Source organism: Emydura macquarii, unplaced genomic scaffold, assembly GCF_026122565.2.
Source record: "Emydura macquarii macquarii isolate MOO-44397 ecotype Brisbane River unplaced genomic scaffold, CSIRO-AGI_Emac_v2 contig_2676, whole genome shotgun sequence".
Lineage (NCBI taxonomy): Eukaryota > Metazoa > Chordata > Testudines > Chelidae > Emydura > Emydura macquarii.
Window position 1 is genome coordinate 30493797 of NW_027132813.1, and position 19789 is coordinate 30513585.

At 40.6% G+C, this 19789-nt stretch overlaps 1 long non-coding RNA gene across 1 annotated transcript in view; it reads right to left on the reverse strand.

The window, feature by feature from the left end:
* LOC137164552 (uncharacterized) overlaps positions 1 to 19789 on the reverse strand; it is a 150363-nt gene continuing 130574 nt past the window's right edge. Inside the window, exons 2-3 of the long non-coding RNA XR_010923101.1 lie at positions 12426 to 12462; positions 1 to 178 (exon numbers count right to left, since the gene is read on the reverse strand). This is a non-coding gene — a long non-coding RNA (uncharacterized lncRNA). The remainder of the gene's footprint in view (positions 179 to 12425; positions 12463 to 19789) is intronic.

Below are 19789 nucleotides of genomic sequence, written 5' to 3' on the forward strand. Positions count from 1 at the left end.
TGCAATTGGCATTCCAGTCATGTGTACACTGACTTTGTGGTGCCTCCTCCAAATTTTTCCCTCCTGAAACCTGTGCTCCTTCCTCCAAGTTCTACGCAGGTTGCTACAAGGAAGACCTTTGCTTCTAGACCTTCAGTCACAGTAACTTCTGGTACTGATGCTGCTATGTTCAGTGTATCTGTAATGAATTAAAAAAAATCCAAGATAAATGAATGGCATGAGGTCAGTGTTGTTGCCAACCCGAAAGAAACAGTGATAACACAGAAGAACACAAAGGGACTGACTGTCTTCTCATTCACTAAACCAATTATTTGTAATAAAGAAATGACAGATCCTCCCAAATGAGAAGTCTTCAAGGGTAAGGGTAATCATCTTTTTGCTTCTAGGAGATTACTCACTCATTCTCTGAGAAAGAGAATTGTCATATGTCACCACTGGGTTTTTCTAATTAATCAAAATTTCTACAGTATCTTTTAACATGGGCCTTTTCAGACCGTTTATTGGGATATCTAATGAGATATTACAGCCTCTCCTGAATAATTATACAGCACAAACAAATAACATCCACAGTTCTCAAAGAGAAGTACTAAATAAGCCAAAAGGATCAGGAGGAAAAATACTAATTCTGTTTTCCACATCAGAGTTGTCATTGTTTCTGGGTTGGCGGTCCCTTCTGGGCCCCTTTTCCAGTGCCCCAAGTACAACCCTTTCAGTTGACACTCCACTTTTTTCTGGTATAGGGTCTTACAATCCACTCTCCAGTTGGGTCTCCAGGTTGTATCTTCCTGGTTGCCAATTCTGTTACCAGCAAGTTCAACTGGGCTTGGACTCTGCCAGAATTCTCCTTCAGGGACCTGTGGTTAGTACCAGTATGCAATCACACAGAAGGAGTTTCACCAAAAGCAAGTATGATTTATTTGCTCAAATGGTACACAGAGCTTAGAGAAGTAGATTTAAAAATAATAAAGAGATCTATATGCATGTTGTCTGAACTGTGCTTGACATTCTTCTCTAGATCTTAGATGGACATGAATTAATCTTGGTGTCCCCCATTCTCATCTGGACTCCAATTTACAGCTTGCTTGATGCAAATCTGACTTTGAGTTAGTATGTCTGTGTGTCACCCTTGCTGCATGCTGACTCTGTCTCTGACAGCTTCCAAATGAACTATTTTCCCAAATTGATGGCCCACCATCATTGTCTTAATTTACTTAAAGCAGGATATCTGAGATATGTAATATCTGTGTCATTGTTTCACTGTTCCTGGGATCCCCTTTTAAGTCTCTTGTTACAGGGGCTTGGAGGGCCAGTCGGCCTAGTCGTTGAAGTGCTTGACTTCCTGCCCCCTGCTTCTGCGGTTGAGGTGCCTCAGTCTTTAAGGCAGGGGAGTAGGTGGATTGGGCCCTCCCAACTCTACCAAGTCCCAGCATAGGGCCCTGTATAAATCAATCCCTGAGTAGGGGCTTCAGTTTAGGGCTTGGCTCCTGTGGTGGCTTTTCTCTAGTAGTGCCCCATGGTGGACCCTGGGTGGTGTCCTGCTGTAGTACCAGATTCCTTTGTGTGGAACTGCTGTAAATTCAGTGAGGTTAGAACCCCCACAAGGTCTCCACACTTTGGTCACCCAAGTTCCCTTTAGGCTGGATGCTCCTAGGCCTTTTCCCTCTTCTCTTTTGGCCAGGAAGATGGTGCTCTGTTCCTGATGGCTGCTTAGCTCCTGCCTCTTTGCCAGTCAGCCCTGAACTGAGCCAGTCTCTCCTTTTCTCTCCCCTCCAGGCCTGGTATTGGCTGCAGGTATAACTGGGAGGGACTAGCTGGGCCCAAGGGATCTCTTTAATCCCTTTCATGCTGATGGGTGGTTTCTCTGCATCATAACACCTCCTTTGCTTTGACTATATGTATTCAGGCAGGTAATAATACCAAATTGAATAGGGAAACCGGGTCATATATAAACCTCATAATATTTTCTTTTTGGTGAATCCCTATAGAGAGAGTTGTTGGGTTTTGAGAATTTTTTTTAGCATCTCTTCAGGCTTCTTTGAGAGGCCTTTCAAAGACATCTTTTTGTCAATTTGGGTAGCTCTGAGCAGAATGTTTTGATTCATTCGTTCGCAAACATAATAATCATGGGGAATTCTTTTTCATGGTGAAGATTTTAAAACACTGAGATTGAATTAAAAAACAACAGCTAGGTTTCCTAATCCCTCACCCATCAGTCCTATAACTTCTGGGGACTATTATCACCTTGGTTTATCTCTTTCACTCATATAACACAATTGTGTGCACAGTCCTCCAGTTCTGGTCAGACTAACCCTTTGAAAATTCTGTGCCATTACTTTCTCTTACAGTCATGTGCGTGGTTGCCAGTAAAATATAATTTATTTCTACAGAACAGCCTTCATACATGGTTTCACAAAAAAACATTATGGAGTGAGTCAGGTATAAGCTACAGGGAAAGGGAAGGGAAGGTGAGGTTAAGGAGTGAAAGTGCCACACCATCTCAGAGGGAAGAAGTGAGAGAATTTCAGATGGATAGTACCGTACGAATGAAAGAGCAACCCTCATGGCGATGAGGGGCAAGAGAGAAAATCAAGACAAAGGAGCATGGTGATGGGTAGTGCTGTCACTGGTTGAGGGCTGAAGCAGGCAGATAAGGCAATTGGTAGTAGTATGACAAGTACCCAGAATGGGGAGGAAATACTCCTAGGTTGGCAGGTAGTTGGATTTGGCCCAGTATTAACCTTTCTGATACCATAATAATGAAAAGACCTCTCTTAGGTCATTTGCTTAGTTAAGAGTAAGGATTAATGTTTAGCCCAAGCCTGTAGGAGCCAGGATTCCTGAGTTCTATTGCCAGCTCTGTCAATGGTGCACTGTGAGCCACAGATACTTTGGGCTATTACCGTATTTCCCCATGTATAAGACGCTCCCATGTATAAGCCGCACCTTAATTTTGGGGCCCGAAATTTGAAAATAAATGTATTATGGTACATCACCGGTAAGTACATCACTGTATAAGACGCACCCAGTTTTTAGACCCCAAATTTTTCGAAAAAAGGTGTGTCTTATACATGGGGAAATACGGTATTTATTGTAACCACTATGTGCCTTACTTTACCATCTTAAATGGGGCTAAATGAACGAATGTTTGTAAAGCTCTCTACGGTCCTAGGATGTGTCTACAGTAAATTTGAGTGAATTATTGATTTTTTGGTTTCGTTCATCCCCAAATGATTTTTTTTTTTTCATTTTGTTTTGGATTATTTTGGAATTTTTCACTTTTTTTTTTTTTTTTTTTGAACAAAACATTTTGAAATGAGAAATCAAAACATATTGTGTTTTGTTTTGAAATGGCTGGAATGAACTGTTTCAACTTTCTTGACCTTTTCCCCCCATGTTTTAGGCAAAAGCTATATTCGCCCATTTGGATCTGAATTCAGGAATAGTTTTGTTCCCCCCAGAAAAACACTTTTTAGTGAATTTACGTCTGCAGGAAATAATTCATCCAGCTCCAGTGTACAGTACACATCTGATCCAGTGACCAGGCTCAGGTGTTTATACTACTGTGTCACAGTAGGTTTTCATCACACAGTAGTATAAACATCAGTCTATCCGTTGCCTTCACCTTTGCTACCACATGTGCAGATGCATCTTTGCTAGCGCTTCCTGAAATAGGAGTACTAATTTTGTTACAGTGTACAAGGCAAGATACAAGTGCCATGTATTATTAGAACCTAATATCACCGTCTTCTTTTTTTGCAGAATTCAGGGTTGCAGGGCATCAGGTCCAGAAGCCTTCTCTGTTTTTAGCGTCTCTAACTTCTACATTATCAATTCTAGCATGACTCCCAGGATCACATAATTTCCCTTCAAGCGAAATATCTATTTTCACCAGGTCTTCTTGGTGACTGTTTAAAAGTAAAAAGTTATTCCTCGTCCTTTATCTAGCCACATTTCCTTTTAAATTCACTTCACCATCCCTCCAGAAACCTGCAGTCTCTCTCAACCCCTTGCTCCAGATATATTTGTAACATCTCTTATTTTCTGGCTTCACTTTATTAAGTGTATACTTCTATTTCTTATTTTATTCTTCCAGTAAATGAGCTAAATGCTCCTATGTTGGATTGTTGGGCCCAAGGGGAGCAGAGGAGATAAAGAGACATTTTCTCTATGCATGCAGTCATGCATGATCCCTCCACAGCACACAGGAGTATGCTTAGAGGAATACATGGTTGATTTGCACCACTCCAAAGTCCACTGAAATCAATGGGTGTCTTTTCACTGATGTCAGGGGGCTGTGGATCAGGCCTCGTGTCCTCAGGGGCAGTTGGTTCAGACTTAATTGGCATCCCTAACCATCAAGCTGATCAGCCTGTGGCTCAATTAACTGCATGTGTCCAGTGTAAACTGCTCCAATGGTAAGCAATAATAAATGGTACCCCACAAATCCATGCCAAGGTAATACCACTCTTGTGCTGCATGTGAAGCCAGAAATCTATCATTTACCACCTGCTACCATAGGGAAGGCCAGGATTTAGCCTTAAACCACCTCCTATGGCATTGGCTATATGGTTTTAAATCTCTCATATATCTTCTTGTCCTTGCTGATTCTCCATGTTTTTCTGATTTCTATAAATGTTTTCAGCTATTTGTTGCTCAGTAGTATATATACTGCTTGATCTTCCTCTAATTTAACTTTTAGCATCATCATTCCCACATTTTTGTTCTTCTCACTTATGTGAATTTCCCAGTGTGCTTTTTATTCAGCAGTAGACATTTTCATTTCCATTATTGCTTGTCTGAATTTTGACATCTTTGTTTCTCCATTTCGAGTGCTTGCTTTCAGTCTCATTTCCCTTTTTTCTTCCATGGGAATTTAATACTTGTTTAAAGGACGTGCCCTGCCCTGTTAACTTGCCTTCCCCCCTGTTTTTTCAAGTGTCATTGCCAGGTGGAGAGGTAGTGTGAGAACAGGTCAGCTACCATACCCATTTCATGATTGGCTTCTCTGATGAAACTGCCAATAAGAATTCCTTTTGTGATGTGGTCACTTGTCCACTAGTAGTTAGAATGAGACCACCACAGAAAATCAGGGGTTAAAGCATACCTTTGTTTGTGGGAGAGCTGCTCTTCAAGGGCTATCCTCCTCCTTGGCTGGTTTATGTCCTGATTTTATAGGGACAGTCCCTATATTCAGGGTTTTTTCTTATATAAGCAACTATTACCCACTCACCCCCTGTTCCAATTTTTCACACTTGCTATCTGGTCATCCTACAGGGGAATCATGAAAGTAGCAAAATAACTTTGGTGCCTGGCTAGGGAGTTTGCTTTTGGTTGGAAGGTGCTTAAAACATATCAAGATTATGTCCATCCCCTTGAACAAGATCACCATTTTCAAAGAGTTTCCTACACTGTATATATTTCAGATACAAATATAAAGCAAATTCCGCAATTCCTATCTGTTCTATAACATCTGAATTCTCAGGAGGACAATTAAACCAACTGCATCCCCTTTGTATGGTCCATCAGAGCAGTGCAAAGGGGCTGTAGTGGAGTTGGCCATTGTTTATTGCCCTTTTTGCTGTGTATTATGTCTTGAGTTCCTTTCTGCCTTATAGGTGCATGCCAATGTTGGAGATAGTGCACAAGACTTCCTGAAACACTGGGCAAGTAAAATGTGCTCTCCTCTCTGTGAGCTGGTCATGACTAGAGTTGGGCAATTATTTTTTCTTTTGTGACTAGTAAATTTGCCAGAAAAAATATGCATTTTCCAGGGCACTGGATCTATTCGTGAATTCAGGTCAAATTCAGTGAATAATTTAAGTCAAAAAAAAAAAAAAAAAAAAAAAGGTTTATTTTCTTTTTTTAAAAAAAACTGAAATTGTTGTTTTGGCCACTTCAGAATGAAACATTTAGACTTTCCAATCTGAAATGGCATTTTGTTTATAAATTTAATTGATTTTTTAAAAAAGCGATACCTTCCTCCCTCCCTCCCAAAAAAAGTGACTTGAAATGTAACTGTCTCAGGCACAGTACAGTGGTACAGTGCTGGTTTCACCCGCATTGCACTGCCCCTGCAGAAGTCCATGAGCCCTGTCATGGTTGGATACAGGGTGATCCAGAAGAGGGAGAGAGTGGATCATGGACGGGAAGAGGCAAGACTGAGACTGTTTTGAATTCAAGCTATTAATCAGTGGCATAAACCCAACAAGGGCTATAGAAGTGGGAGAGGGCTGCCTGTGACAGGGAACCCCACCAGTTGACAGAAGCCCTGAATAGGGAAGCCATCTTTACCTGGTCCCTGCTTGGATGCAGGTATGAATTGTCCTGTGTGAATAATGATTGTGTATGTTGTAGGTGACACCAATTCCAATTCTGCAAATCCTCAGTCATGTGCGTGGTCCTCTATACTGTAAGTATCTCTGTTTAAGTGACATATTAAAATGAATGTCCTCTCTCCATTAATATCTCTGGGCATTCTCTTCCTACCATCTTTATATTAAGTCCTATGGGCATTCTTTTTTATTGCCATTCTTCTTAATGAAGGCAGTGTGACAGGGTGCTGGGTGAAAATAGGCTGAGCCAGCCCTCCGTCACTGGAACCCTAATGGAGGGAGAATTGGAGCCGGCTGAGTAAGTCTGCAAGGAGTGGGCCAATAGGAAGCAGCTGTCAGGCTCGTTAACCAGGCGCTATAAATGCTCACAGGACAGCAATGCAGAAGAGGAGGCAAACAGCCTAAAAGGGAGAAGCCACAGCAGGAGGGTGATTGCCCCTTGGCTGAAACCATGAGGCTGGACTGTGTGCGCCAATATATGGCGGTGGGTAATAACTGGTAAATAAAGCACACTGGTGGGAGCACAAAGCTGTGTGGTTTGTGGGAGCAGAGGACCTGAGCAGCAGGAGGGCCATGTGCAAACCTGCTACAGGCAGCAAATCGATTTCTCTTTTATAGACACAGGCACACATAATTTACATTATTACATATAACACACACAAACCTTTATAAAGTTAGAATTAAGGTTGCCCAAGTCACAACTGTATTTCCCATCAACACAACCCACTGCTCTGAGTGCATTTAGATGATATGATATTGAACAGGTGAGCTGAGATTGATCTGTATGTCAATGATGAACTTGAGCAATTTGTAAAGCAGAGAGATTTTACTGCTGCTTGATTTGCAACCTTGACACAGCCCAATGTAGTTGCTATTGACACCTCCCCAATGTATATGTTTGTGTGTTGTGTCTGTAATCTTCTAGTTTACAAGCAACAAAATCTTAATGATATAAGAAAAGCTTTAATGTAATTTAAACTGGTATTAAATAGTAATGGGGAACACCATCTGTTTATGAGTAGAGGACAAATATCCTGTATTACATTGATCTTCTAATGTGGAGAGAGTCATCTTAAAACCATTTCTTCTAGCCAATATTTCTAATTGTTTTATATGTATATTTTGCATTTCTTTAGATTGTTGTGTATCCTCTTCTTTTAAGTTATGGACACAGCTAATTAGCACCCTTTCCAAATAATACTGACGAGAAAGAATGCAAAAATCTTTCACTTTCCCTTGAGAACCTTTTATACTTTTTCTGATGCCTCTTTAAACAAGACTAAGAAACATATGAAAAGCTTACAGAAAAACTAACGTGAAATAGAAGCTCCTTGACAACAATACCTCAACAACACTTGTGCCAGCTGCCTGTTCGCTATATAGATATACTTTTCTCTTTTGCTCTTAAAAGCATTGCTAAACGTCAGAATATATTCTGCTAGCATTTTATGGCACTGAAACTGAGCTTGATTAGCTATCTTTAGAAAATGAGATATTTCTGCATTAAGGACTGGAAAATGCTATTTACCAAAGACTGCTGAATTGGATTGGGAACACAATTCATGGGCACTGATTGAACAATAGTCCCCATCTCTTTATTTGACAGGACTTAGTAAATATCAGGAGTTGCTGATTTACTTTTCCTTTTCCCCCCTCCAATTAGAGTTGTGCCTTTAAGAAAGGACTGCTGTTACTCTGTATCTTGTTGAATGCATGCCTTAAGCTTTTAGAAGCACTCAAAGTAAATGCTTTCCCATACTGTTAATCCTTGATAGACAACAATTACAATTGTGTGCTCTTATGGTATTCTTTCCAAAGACCATCATCAGAAAATTGCTGACACTCAGCTGTTCCAACCTCCAACATCATTCAATGCCCACAAATATCTGGTTAGCAAAAAAGATGCAATAGATTTTGCATTTGAATAGTTAAAATTTTGCATAGATTTTCACAACTTTATATTTTAATCCTGATTTACAAACTGTAGCATTTTATTTCTCAGCCTGAGCTGGTTTTCTTTGTAAAGGTGGTTAGTTACATAACATCACCCTACAAATTAGATGCATTCTTCCTTAAAACAATGCTCAAAATCTTTCAATTCTCAAAAACTACCTTAGTATTGAAAATAAACTAAATCAAACCTGATTCATAAACATATAGTGATCCATCAGAAGCCTTGGTTCAACATGAATGCAGCAAAATATTTGTATGCAAAGATTCTATTTCCCTTTGGAAGGCACAACAGCTCTGCCCTGTTTTCTGATCAATAAAGTGCTAAAAAAGTAACTGAGAGAAATCCACAGACAGATAGTTAGAGCTTATCAAGGTGTCTTCATTTAAAAGAACAATATTCCTTCTTAGTTAAAAAACAACCACAAAATCCAGACAAATCAAAACACATGAGTCTCATTTCTGGGCACTAAGAGCATTTTTTTTTCCATAGGAACGTGAGCTCAGTTTCCTTTTGTTGCCTATTCATGTGTAACATACAAAAACCTCTATACATGTAAGTTCTGATTCAGCAAAGCACTTCATCACATGTCTAACTTTAAGCAGGTTTGTAATCCCACTACCCATGTGTGCAAATGTTAGTGCTTGAAAAGAGTATGTGTGTATGCGTGTGCAGCTGTTTGTGCATTCACAAGAGAAGGCCACTAAAATGGATTACATCACATAACAATCTGGCCCTTTGTTTGAAAGCTTCCAACAGAATAAGGCTCCTGACTTGAGTTAATGGGAGCTAATGTATTACAAATTATAAACTAAAACTATAGTAACTCAAAATAGTCTATTCCACATTTCTTCTTGTATCCTTACTAGTGCATGATAAACTTCAAAATGAAGAGTGACTTGGAGGAGAAAACAATCTCAGAATTTGACTGCTCACCTGAACCATAACCAAAATATCTTATCCTCCTAAGAGTATCAAACTCAGCAGGGAGTTAAAACAGGCCTTTTTGAAAACTTTCTAGTATTTCCCAATACACATCCTTTAATATGGTGTGTATTTACTGCATTCTATGTAATTCCCACCAGCAGGAATTGTCCGCAGTGCCCCTGCCACAGGTTTCCTGATTATAGCAAGCTCATATTTCTGTATAGATCTTTTAGGGAGCAAAGACTGAAAGCTCCATCTATGAATGTTAACATTTAAATTGTTTGAGTACCATTTGGAGTAATGCTGCAGATTGTGCTGAAGGATTTATAGTTTGGTTTGTTCCTTTTATGATTCTAGAGGTTTCTACTTAGTTTTCATTCCACAGATAAATTTTACAGACATCACTGAATCCTATTTTTGTAACATGCATAATACTCAGGGTTCTCAGTGGACAGATTTGGGTATGAGCTTTTTCTCTGCAGTTCTCTTTATGTTCCATTTAGATTTATTTTCAAATGTTGAAGATGATAGGAGTGATCCCATGGCTCCGCCATCTGTTTTGCCACAGAATTCCTCGGTGAATGGATAAGAAGTCATAGTGAGGAACACAATTGGTAAGTGTTGGAAAGGATAAGAAAATACCAGCCATCAATTATTTAAATGAGCACAACTGAGCTTAGAATGCCTAAAGGAAACTGTGACACAGATTTAAATGGAACCTGGGGAGAAGTTTCTAGCAATAATAGCATTCAAAGGATGACATTTTGGGAACCAGGGGTTAGGACTTGTTCCAAAGACAGGAGCCTGGCGGCCTAGAAAATGAAAGCTATGACTGCTGTTTAAAGGAGAAATATGAAGGACACAAAGGGTCAAATTTAGCTCTGAGTGCACGAAGGAGGTGCATCTCTCTGGGAAGTCTCTGGTTTTATTCTTTTTCAGTTATGTCAGTGTGAACTAGGAATGACTCCGCTTAAGTCACTGCACTGACACTCATGTAAAGCTGGTTGTGAAATCAGAACTACAAGCTAAATCTTTAGCTAATATAAATTAATACAGCTACCTGGAAGTCAATGGAACACCTCTGTTTACATCAGCTGAAGCTTCACTCTCAGGTCTTTTGGGTAAACTGCAGCAATGACTTCAAAAGTGGTGTAAGTTGCCTATTGGGAGCCTGATTCTGATGTAACGTATACCAGTGTAATTCGAATGGGCCAGAGTTCAAAACACAATCAAAACTCAGAAAATTTACAAGTTTTATCATGTCAACCTCTCCAACAGAACTGGGACAAAAAGAAGACAAGTACAAGGAAAAGTTATAAAGAACAGGTGAGCCTTTTTGGGAGAGGGGGTGGTATTTGAGTGATAGTTATTGTCAGCATCAGGGCAGAGCCATTGCTCTTTTCTCAGATAGATCCATTGAAGGTCAGGTTGGAAGGCTGAACCCAAGGAAAGTTTTCCCTCTTTTGCCGTGGGAAGAGCCAGAAGATACAGAGTTAAATGAAGAGATCAAATGCAGGATTATGTAGGGTACACTGTTAAATCCAAGAAATATCACCATGGCCTGAGGGTCAGTAGATCTGACACCCCCTAGATCCATAAATTTAAGTAGAAAATAAAAGTACAGACATATTGTCAAAGCAAAAATGAGCCACGCGTTGTAGGCAGCTCTGGATTTTTAACTTCCCTAATCCATGGAAAGCTACTAGGCTTTTCACAGCAGTCCATTCTGAGTTTTACAGAAGCCTTTTTAACATAAACAATATTGAATCAAAACTTGCATAACCTTGGGCAACTCAAAACAGACTGAACCATGTAACTGAAAGTTTAACAAAATTCACAGCTTGCATCAGCCTTTTTTTAGCATGCCTTTGATTTTAGACTGCCTCAGGATTCTGTGGTAATAGTCCAAAGGCCTTAAATCTGTTTCAGTCTGTCTCCCGAAGGCAGGTTGGTCCCATTGTCATGAGAGCAGCTGAGTTAACCTTAACTGTGTCTTGTTTAATCTGACCACCCAGAAGACTAAACCTGTCCTAGCCTGCTGAGTTCTTTTCAGATCATCACATCTCTGGCTGGCTGGGCTGCTCTTTTTCTAACCTATTTAAAAAATATGAAGCCTTTTGCATCAGACTACAGTATATAAATATGCATTAAAGGGCAAATCTAGCCCTTCCTGGGGCAGAGGAAAAGAAAAGAGGATTGGTGGTTAACGGGGAGGTGACAGAGAAGCTGCTGCACACACCCTCCTGTTCAGCCAGGGAAGCTGCATGAGGGCCCATAGAAGCTAGCCTGACAGTTCAGTGAAGTAGCCACTGTGAAGCACCTTCTCAGCTGCTCCCACAGCAGAGGCATCATTTGCTATAAGGAAGGGTGGGGGGGCACTTGCCCCCCCCCAGGTCTTGATTTGCCTCACCCTTCAGATATTTCATAGCTCCTGATCGGCCAGAGCTGTGGTGTTTTCCCTGGGTTGTGTTGGGCTGCTGTGGGCCAGGCCTCCTAACTGCCACATTGCCAGTGCCACCCCCTCTCCGCCAGCTGGACAGGAAGCAGCAATGTCAGCCTGGGCTGGAGTTAAGTACAGCATGAGCCAGGCCCCAACCCCTGCCTCGGGCCAGCCATCGGTGAGACACTGACCCCCAGTCCATCGCTACCCCTATTCCCTAGGATAGAACCCACCTGCCACATTCCCAGCCTTCTCTGGGAAGGAGCCAGTTTACTAATCCCCCACGAGCAGCTGTGACAACAGCGGGGGGGCGTGGAAGCAGGGATACTGACAAAACCTTGCCCCGTCCCTGCTCAGAATTTTTCTGACGTGATGCCCCTGCCCCACTGCCTGGGTACCCGCGGTAGGTTTCCTCACATCTGCTCAGTGCCAGGCCCAGCTATTTTGGTCAAGCACTGGGAGCTGGCTGTATCTCTAATGGTGAAATCAAAACATTCTTCCACAACAAAAAGCTTACCCAAATTCTGCAGACCTAAGTCTTATTGATGACTTCCTTGGAGTCCAAGGACTGCGTCTAAATTGCACACACAATTACAAAATTGTTAACCAAGCATTAATTCACACAACAATATTTGTTTGCATTGTGCTTTTCTTAGTGCCTGGAGGATTCCATCAGCAATAAAACACTGCAATCGATCACTTCTGTCCTCTCTCTTCTATTATGGGGGGAGCTGCTGTCTATCACACATCCTTGAATTCTAGTCTTTTTACTTACGTGAAACAAAGCCATCAGTTACTAGGATGTAGTGTACCTGAAAAACATAACCATCTGAGTGTTAATCAAACTGTCTTAAAATACACATCGAAAGCACTAATATTACCAATGATGTTTGGCCATGAGGCCTTCGGCGGGACCAGTCTGTGAAGAAAAACATCCAGTTAGTTGCACCCATAATTGCTAATTATGTTTATTATTTTTCTTTTACAGATGGCTCATGAGAAAGACCTTCAGGTCAGAATACATTTCCTGGATTTATTTTCTGTTTACAGGATGTCTTTAACTAACCCTTTCTCCCATCTACCATTCTGAAAAAAATTTGCTTGCTTTGCCATTTGATAAGGGCTCCCCAACACAAACTGTATATATCTTAGATACTTCTTATGGCTCCCGTACCTGTAGAATCTGAGCACCTCACAGTCTTTAATATGGCAGCAAAATACCCTGTGAAGTAGGACATTACTGTTGTACCTATTTTACAATGGGGAGCTGAGGCACAGACAGCCTAAGTGACATACCTAAGTTCACACAAGAAATCTGTGGCAGAGCAAAAAACTGAACCCAGGTCTCCAAGTCATTGACTAGCAGCTTAACCATGGGATCTCATTAATGATGTGATTTGGCTCCTGTATGTATATTATTTGCACACCAAAGATGGTAATTCATACTAATTAGCAAAGGAATACAAATGACAAATGTAAATGTGGCCCAATGGTTTGAAATAAGTTAAACTGCATGAAAACAAAATGTAGTTTTTGTCTACATCCTCATGAATATGACAGAGTGGATTTATGAGTGAATATGGGACAGTGGTACATCATTCTTAAATTTTGTTATATACTACCCTGTCATATGATTCTTCACATTTTAAAGGGAAAACTGTGGATTGGATACTTCTCTGTTACGGTTATGATCTGCACAGAGAATATAAAATTCAGATTGACAGATATTGTGTGCATCTGTATCTGATGTCAGTGAAAAGACTCCTAATTGCTAGAGAGGGCTTCAGGGGAAAATACAATTCGTGCAGCCAAGGAAAGACAAAAGTCAAGTTCCCATGGCTAATTCTCCCCAACCCAGTGGCTGGTTCCCTATGATTCTTGATCCTGCACGCTCTTTGAACACAAAACTCCCATCAGCTTCACCATGAATTCTACAGAGGGAGCACATTCAGTACCAGATGCAACAGTGTTTGAAGACCATTGTTAAAATGCTGTGCTGCTAGGATTCCTCATCCCTTGGGAAATATTTCTGTAGGGCTGAAGATTGTGCAACTGAAAGTTTAAAAAAAAAAAAAAAAAATAGGAGGAATACGGGGCCAAGGGTGATTTCTGCTACTTTCCATTGAAGCTGTTAACAGCATCATTATTTTCATTGACAGTGACTCAATTCTGGAATTTGTCTAAGATTAATGTGTGCTCCTATTGTATTCCTCCACCATCTGTACTGTTTTCTCTCTATATATGTTCCATTAGAGCTTTGACTGTCTCAACTATCACTACTCCCACTAATAAATAATTAGCAAGAAGGGAATGCTGCTGCAATTATTTGAAATGTTTATGTTGAAATCTCTCTCTGCCAATACTGATGATTTTTCTTTGGATAATTTCTCTGAAATCCACGTTCACATAGTCCACCTATTCATACCATCTCACTTGGAATACAGAATCTAGACTCAAAGAAGCCAAGAACAGAACCTTTTCTTTCCTTATACAATAAAAATTATCCATAGTTTGCTGTGGAGGAGGAGCAGGGCCATGGACCCACCTGCTTCCATTTCCACCCTCTCTCCCTCCAGATAATGTGCACCCTTAGAGACACTTAGAGGAAGCCGTGACAAGCCTTTGTGTGGCATGTCTGGAGGGGAGAGAAAGGGAAGTTCCAATTTACAGGCACACATGATTGCAGAAAACAAATTTGGAAGCACATACCAGTATTTGTGATGGAAGTACCTGCATGCTCATATAATCAGGAATGAAAAACAATACCATGTGATTTCTGGGGCTAGTCATGACAAAGCAAAATGGCTCACATTTAGAAAATTTGTTACCAATCAATAAAGTATTATTTTTACTTGAATAAATTTGAGTAATGAATCCATTCACAGAACATGCCATCTGTTCTAGGATATTCTGCAAGCAGGCTAAATTCACTGAATAAACAGTTCACTGCAGATTATTTGGTCCGCTCTACATAGCACTCAAAGCATTTTGCAAACAGTGATTTAATTAAGCTGCATGACTCCCTGGTGAGGGAGGTAAATACTGTTCTTCTAGATGGGGAAACTAAGGCGCTGTGAGGGTATGTGACATGCTCAATGTTGGACAGGGAGTCTATGGTAAATATTGTCTCCAAAGCAATGCAGCCCATTCCAACAACTTAACTACAGCTTGGAATAGTCGATCAGATCCTCCTGGGGGGTTAGGAGAAGGGATGCAATTGAACTAGCCTTAGTCGCACACTTTCATGCTAAAGCAAGAACCAGATCTAACGTTCATTGATAGATAATGAGAGCACAGTCTAGTTTGATGTTGGATTGCACTGCCTGGCTAATACTCCACAAATCTGCTTGTTAAGGACATCTTTGAGTGGATGAGATCCAAGCTGGCCCATTATAACAGGAGTCTGCAATCACATACAAAGTGATTCCGTACTTTTTCTCCTGACTGAAAACATTAAATATGCATTTTATTTTGAGACTGGACATTCCCCCTTCTCCCGCCCTGAAAAAAAATGTCTCAAGCAAAGGATTAAAAGGATCAAATAATTAACCCAATGCCTCGCCAGGGGGGATTCAATCCAGAAGTGACAGATGTTATATAGGCAGAAAAACTAAATGGCCCAACAAATTGCATCTGAATGCAATCCAAGAAAATCACTAAATGATGAAAAATGAAATAAATATTTCATACTGCTAGAAAACAGCTAGAAACTACCAATAGATTTTATTTACAGAATCACTCATATTTAAAATAATTGCATTCGTTCTATATACAGTATGTACATATAGTGTACTAAGAATTAGATTTACATTAGGATGTTATTTAGTGTATTTGGAGCCTACAACAGAGATTACAATCTAATTTAGACAAGGCCAAACATACAGAAACATTTCAGGGAAGTGAAGGCATCACTGATGAGAAAAGGCTTCTTGCCACAAGAATTAAGGTGTTACCTGAAGAAGAAGATAAAAGGCTCTTGGCAGTGAAGGAATGAGAAATTGCAAGTTATTTACATGAGGACTTCTGGGATTTGTAGAATAGCTGCCAGGATCAGAATGCAGGATGCAGCTGGAAGATCTCTGCTGCTCTCTTCCGACACGTGAGTTGGCTTATACTACCACCCCTCCAAGACTTCCTTGGATTAGAGGGCCAACATCAATAGCAGGAAATACACTGACTAAAAATGATTCCAGAGACACCAACAAGAAGGAGAGGAGTGTAAGCCTGAAAGCTCCCGCTCTTTAAAGACTTTCTAATGGTGACAGAATGAGGGAGGAAGTGGGGAGGGGTACGTGTGTGCTAGGGAAGGAATGGTCAAGGTGTTCAGTGTCTGTACGGGGTAGAGAGAGCTGGTCTAAGTGATACATAGTTAGGATGGAGAGCTGGTCTAAGTGATACATAGTTAGGATGGAGATTAATAGCTTCCATATCTGAAAACTCAGCTCTGGCTCTGATCCCCTGCAGGTTTAGGACAAGGATGAGACTGATACAGATTTAGAAATGGGCCTCTGAACACACGGAGGATATGTCTGTGGTTTGGATTTCTACCCACGCTGAGTTGGAGTCTGCAAAAGAGAGGGCTGGATATGCCCTAAGGCATTAAAAGAATTCCATTATAAGCTTGCATTAGGCCTTTGCAGCAATGTCAATGACGTCATTGCTAGATTTCCAAAGCTGTCATCATGTATGATGTTCATTGACATTATTTGATTATATTTCCTTTCAGGGATTCATGGCCAGTCACTGCTCTGACAAGTTAAGTTTGCAGTAGCAAAAGACACCACCTACTTTTTTTTTATTTGATCTTTTTCTGTAACATGGATTGAATTATTCTACGCATTAGTATTAACTTTAAAATGTCCTATTTATTTGACATCAACTAAATTATCACCTTTTCATCAACAAGTTCAATTGTCTGTGCTGCATGAAAATTTATGCTAGCAACTAGTAAAATGCTAAGTAAACCAAATGATCCTTGCTATAATGTCTGTCCATTGTAAGATCTTGCTCCCAATTGTAATAAACCCACCAAAGCTAAGACGGCAGGGCCAAATTCTGCTCATCTTTACTCTGGTGTAAATTCAAGTGAATTACTTTGATTTGCATTTGAGGAAACCTGTGGGTGCCCAAAAGAGGTTACTCTCTAAGTATGAAACAAGAAAGAATAAGAGTATGTCTTCACTGCCGTGGCAGCAGGCATTAATGCAGCAGCATTGATCGAGCAGGTCTGTGTAGACCTGGAGTGTTCTCCAGTCGACTAAATTAATCCACCACCCCAAAAGGAGGTTATGTAGCTTGCGTATCTCCCATCGACTGCCACTGCCAGTGTAACCAGCTCCAAGTATATACAGACTGATAGATGGGGGAGTACAAGAAAACAATGACCTGTTGTTGGTCAGCATGATAGGCTGTGGTCTCAGCACACCAGGAGCCTACTCATTGTCAAGTTTTTTTGTTACCATCACAGCAAAAGAGAGTGTAAAGGAGGGACTTGATGGAGGATAATTACTTAGATTTGTGGCTGTTTACATTATTTAATAGGTGGTCTGAGATGATGAGAAGATGAGTAGCTGGTGCACTTAAGTGGTACTGGATCAAATGCAATGCCTCCATGGACTAGTGAGGAGTTCAATAGTATTATTTGTTTGTTTTGTTCATTCATTTGTTTATCTTGCAGTAGTGCTTATAGGGCTCAGTCAAAAATCAGGGCCCCATTGTGCTAAGCACTGTACACACATATAATGAAAAGAGAGTCCCTGCCCCAAAGAGCTTGCAATCCAAGGATGAGACAAGAAGTGGATATAGACAGATAGGGAAAGGGCAAAGAGTAACAGTGTGTGCTTTACCTGTAAATAATATTAAAAATAGATATATCTTCCTGCAGTATACATTTTCCACTTTTTGTGGAAGGAAGTTTGCAAGAAAGGAAATTTTTTGTTTTTAAACAGAAACTCAGTGCTACTGAATGGAATTCACAAAGTAGGAAATCTGATGCAGGCCCTGGGCCTATTTAAAATCTCCATCACTGCACCTCTCTTATTAAATATGACTTCACAACTAGTTTTCTCACTCATTTCATTCTCCATCTTTGCCTTTTCCCATTCATTTGTGCCGCCTGATCAAGCTGGCATTTAATGAGTCTCTTCCACTTTTTAAATAGCCGTTTCTCCTTTTGCTGTAAAGTGATGTTGCATTTCCATGTAAGACAGATGTTGTAGCAAAATGAATGATATTGCCCTGTGATATCACTATGTAATTTGAATATAAGTAGTTTGACTCTTCATTGCTGGCATAAGCCAGCTTCTGCCAGATTCCTAATGAAAGTCTTAAATGTTTCCAAATAGCTAGTTATAGCAAATTACTTCTAATTAAAAAGTATCCTGTGAATTTACTATTCAGTGTAAAAAATAAAAACGTCTTGCTTAGGGCTTGGCTGCACGGCCCTATAATGTACTCTTTGAAGGTGTGATGTCTAAAGCCCACTAACATATTGCTCATTGATTGGTCCATGGAGCTTCTAGTAGCTTGGTTTAATGTAGTGCTGTTTGAAACATTACTAAGTTACAGAATGCTAGGGAAACTTTAGTGAGTATCAGCAGTGTCTACATGGACCGATTAATGTGCAACACATTAATGTGCTTGTGATGGAGCATCCGCCCCACATTGACCAGTAAGGGGTTAATAGAGACCTAGGGAGGCTGGATGAGAAACATCCATTAGGAGAGGGGCTACGAGGAGCAGCAAATCGGGGCCCAGCAGGCCCATATAAGAAGAGCCTGAGGGCAGTGTAGAATCAGTAGCTTGAGAAGGGATGATTGTGTCTGGAGCAGGTTACAACCCTGTACCATCTTGGACAGAGCAGGCCAGGCCAGAGTCTGGAAGAAAAGGAGCTCTGGATGGGCTGCTGAGACTGACAAGGGTGCTGTGGCTTCAAAACTGAGCTTGATAAATTTATGGCGGGGATGGTATGATGAGACAGCCTAGTTTGGCAATTGCCTAACTGATCTATGACTACTGGTGGTAGATATGCCAATGGCCTGTGAAAGGAGGTTAGATGGCGTGGGTTCTGAGTTACTACAGAGAATTCTTTCTTGGGTTTCTTGCTGGTGAGTCTTGCCCACATGCTTAGGGTTTAACTTATTGCCATATTTGGGGTCGGGAAGAAATTTTCCCCTGGGCAGATTGGCAAAGGCTCTGAGGGTTTATCGCCTTCCTCTGTAGCATGAGGCACGGCTCACTTGCTGGATTCTCTGTACCATAAAGTCTTTAAACCATAATTTGAGGACTTTAATAACTCAGTAATAGGTCAGGGGTCTATTATAGGAGTGGATGGGTGAGGTTCTGTGGCTTGCATTGTGCAGGAGGTCAGACTAGATGATCATTTTGGTTCCTTCTGACCTTAGTGTCTATGAGTCTATGCATAATCTATATCCTGTGGTTAAGGCATGTGTTAGAAAAAATATCCCTCTAGTGCATTTTGTGATCTAATATTAATCTTACAGCTAATTTGTTGCAATACCACTCATTGGTACATCTCTTGCTGTAATCTTGTGGCAGTGTTTTTTTTCTTTAGTCTCTTATGTGAAGAATTTTTAACTCTAAGGTCTAGTATGACTAAGCTAAAATCTTACAGGCTGAGGTCTGTAGGTCTTGCATTTCAGCCCTACTTAATTAGATACCTAAGACATACTTATTCCTTCTAACTACTAATCAATCTTAGAAATTTATAATCCAATATCACACAGCACAGAATAAATGAATGATAAAGTAATTGGCTACCGATGTGTACATGTGATCTGGGAGGTAGAAATAAGGGTGTGTGTGTATACAAAGTATATAGGCTTGTACACTTCCCTTAGCCCTCTGTTTTACCCATAAACTCCACTGCCTTCTTCTTTACCCATTCTGAGAGCTGTGCTGGCTGAGTGTCTTTACAGAACACCAAAGCTAGTTCAGTATTTGTTTGCCAGAGATACTTCCCTTGTTTGGAGAAAGGGACATGCTCATGAAAGGAAGCACTGGGTGAAAGCAGTCCAATAATTTGAGGGATGTAGTGTGTTATTCACCTCCTCATGCCCTCCCCCACATCTCCTTTCAGTTGCTGCAAAATTTGTTTCAGTAGCGTGAGTTAAACTAGAG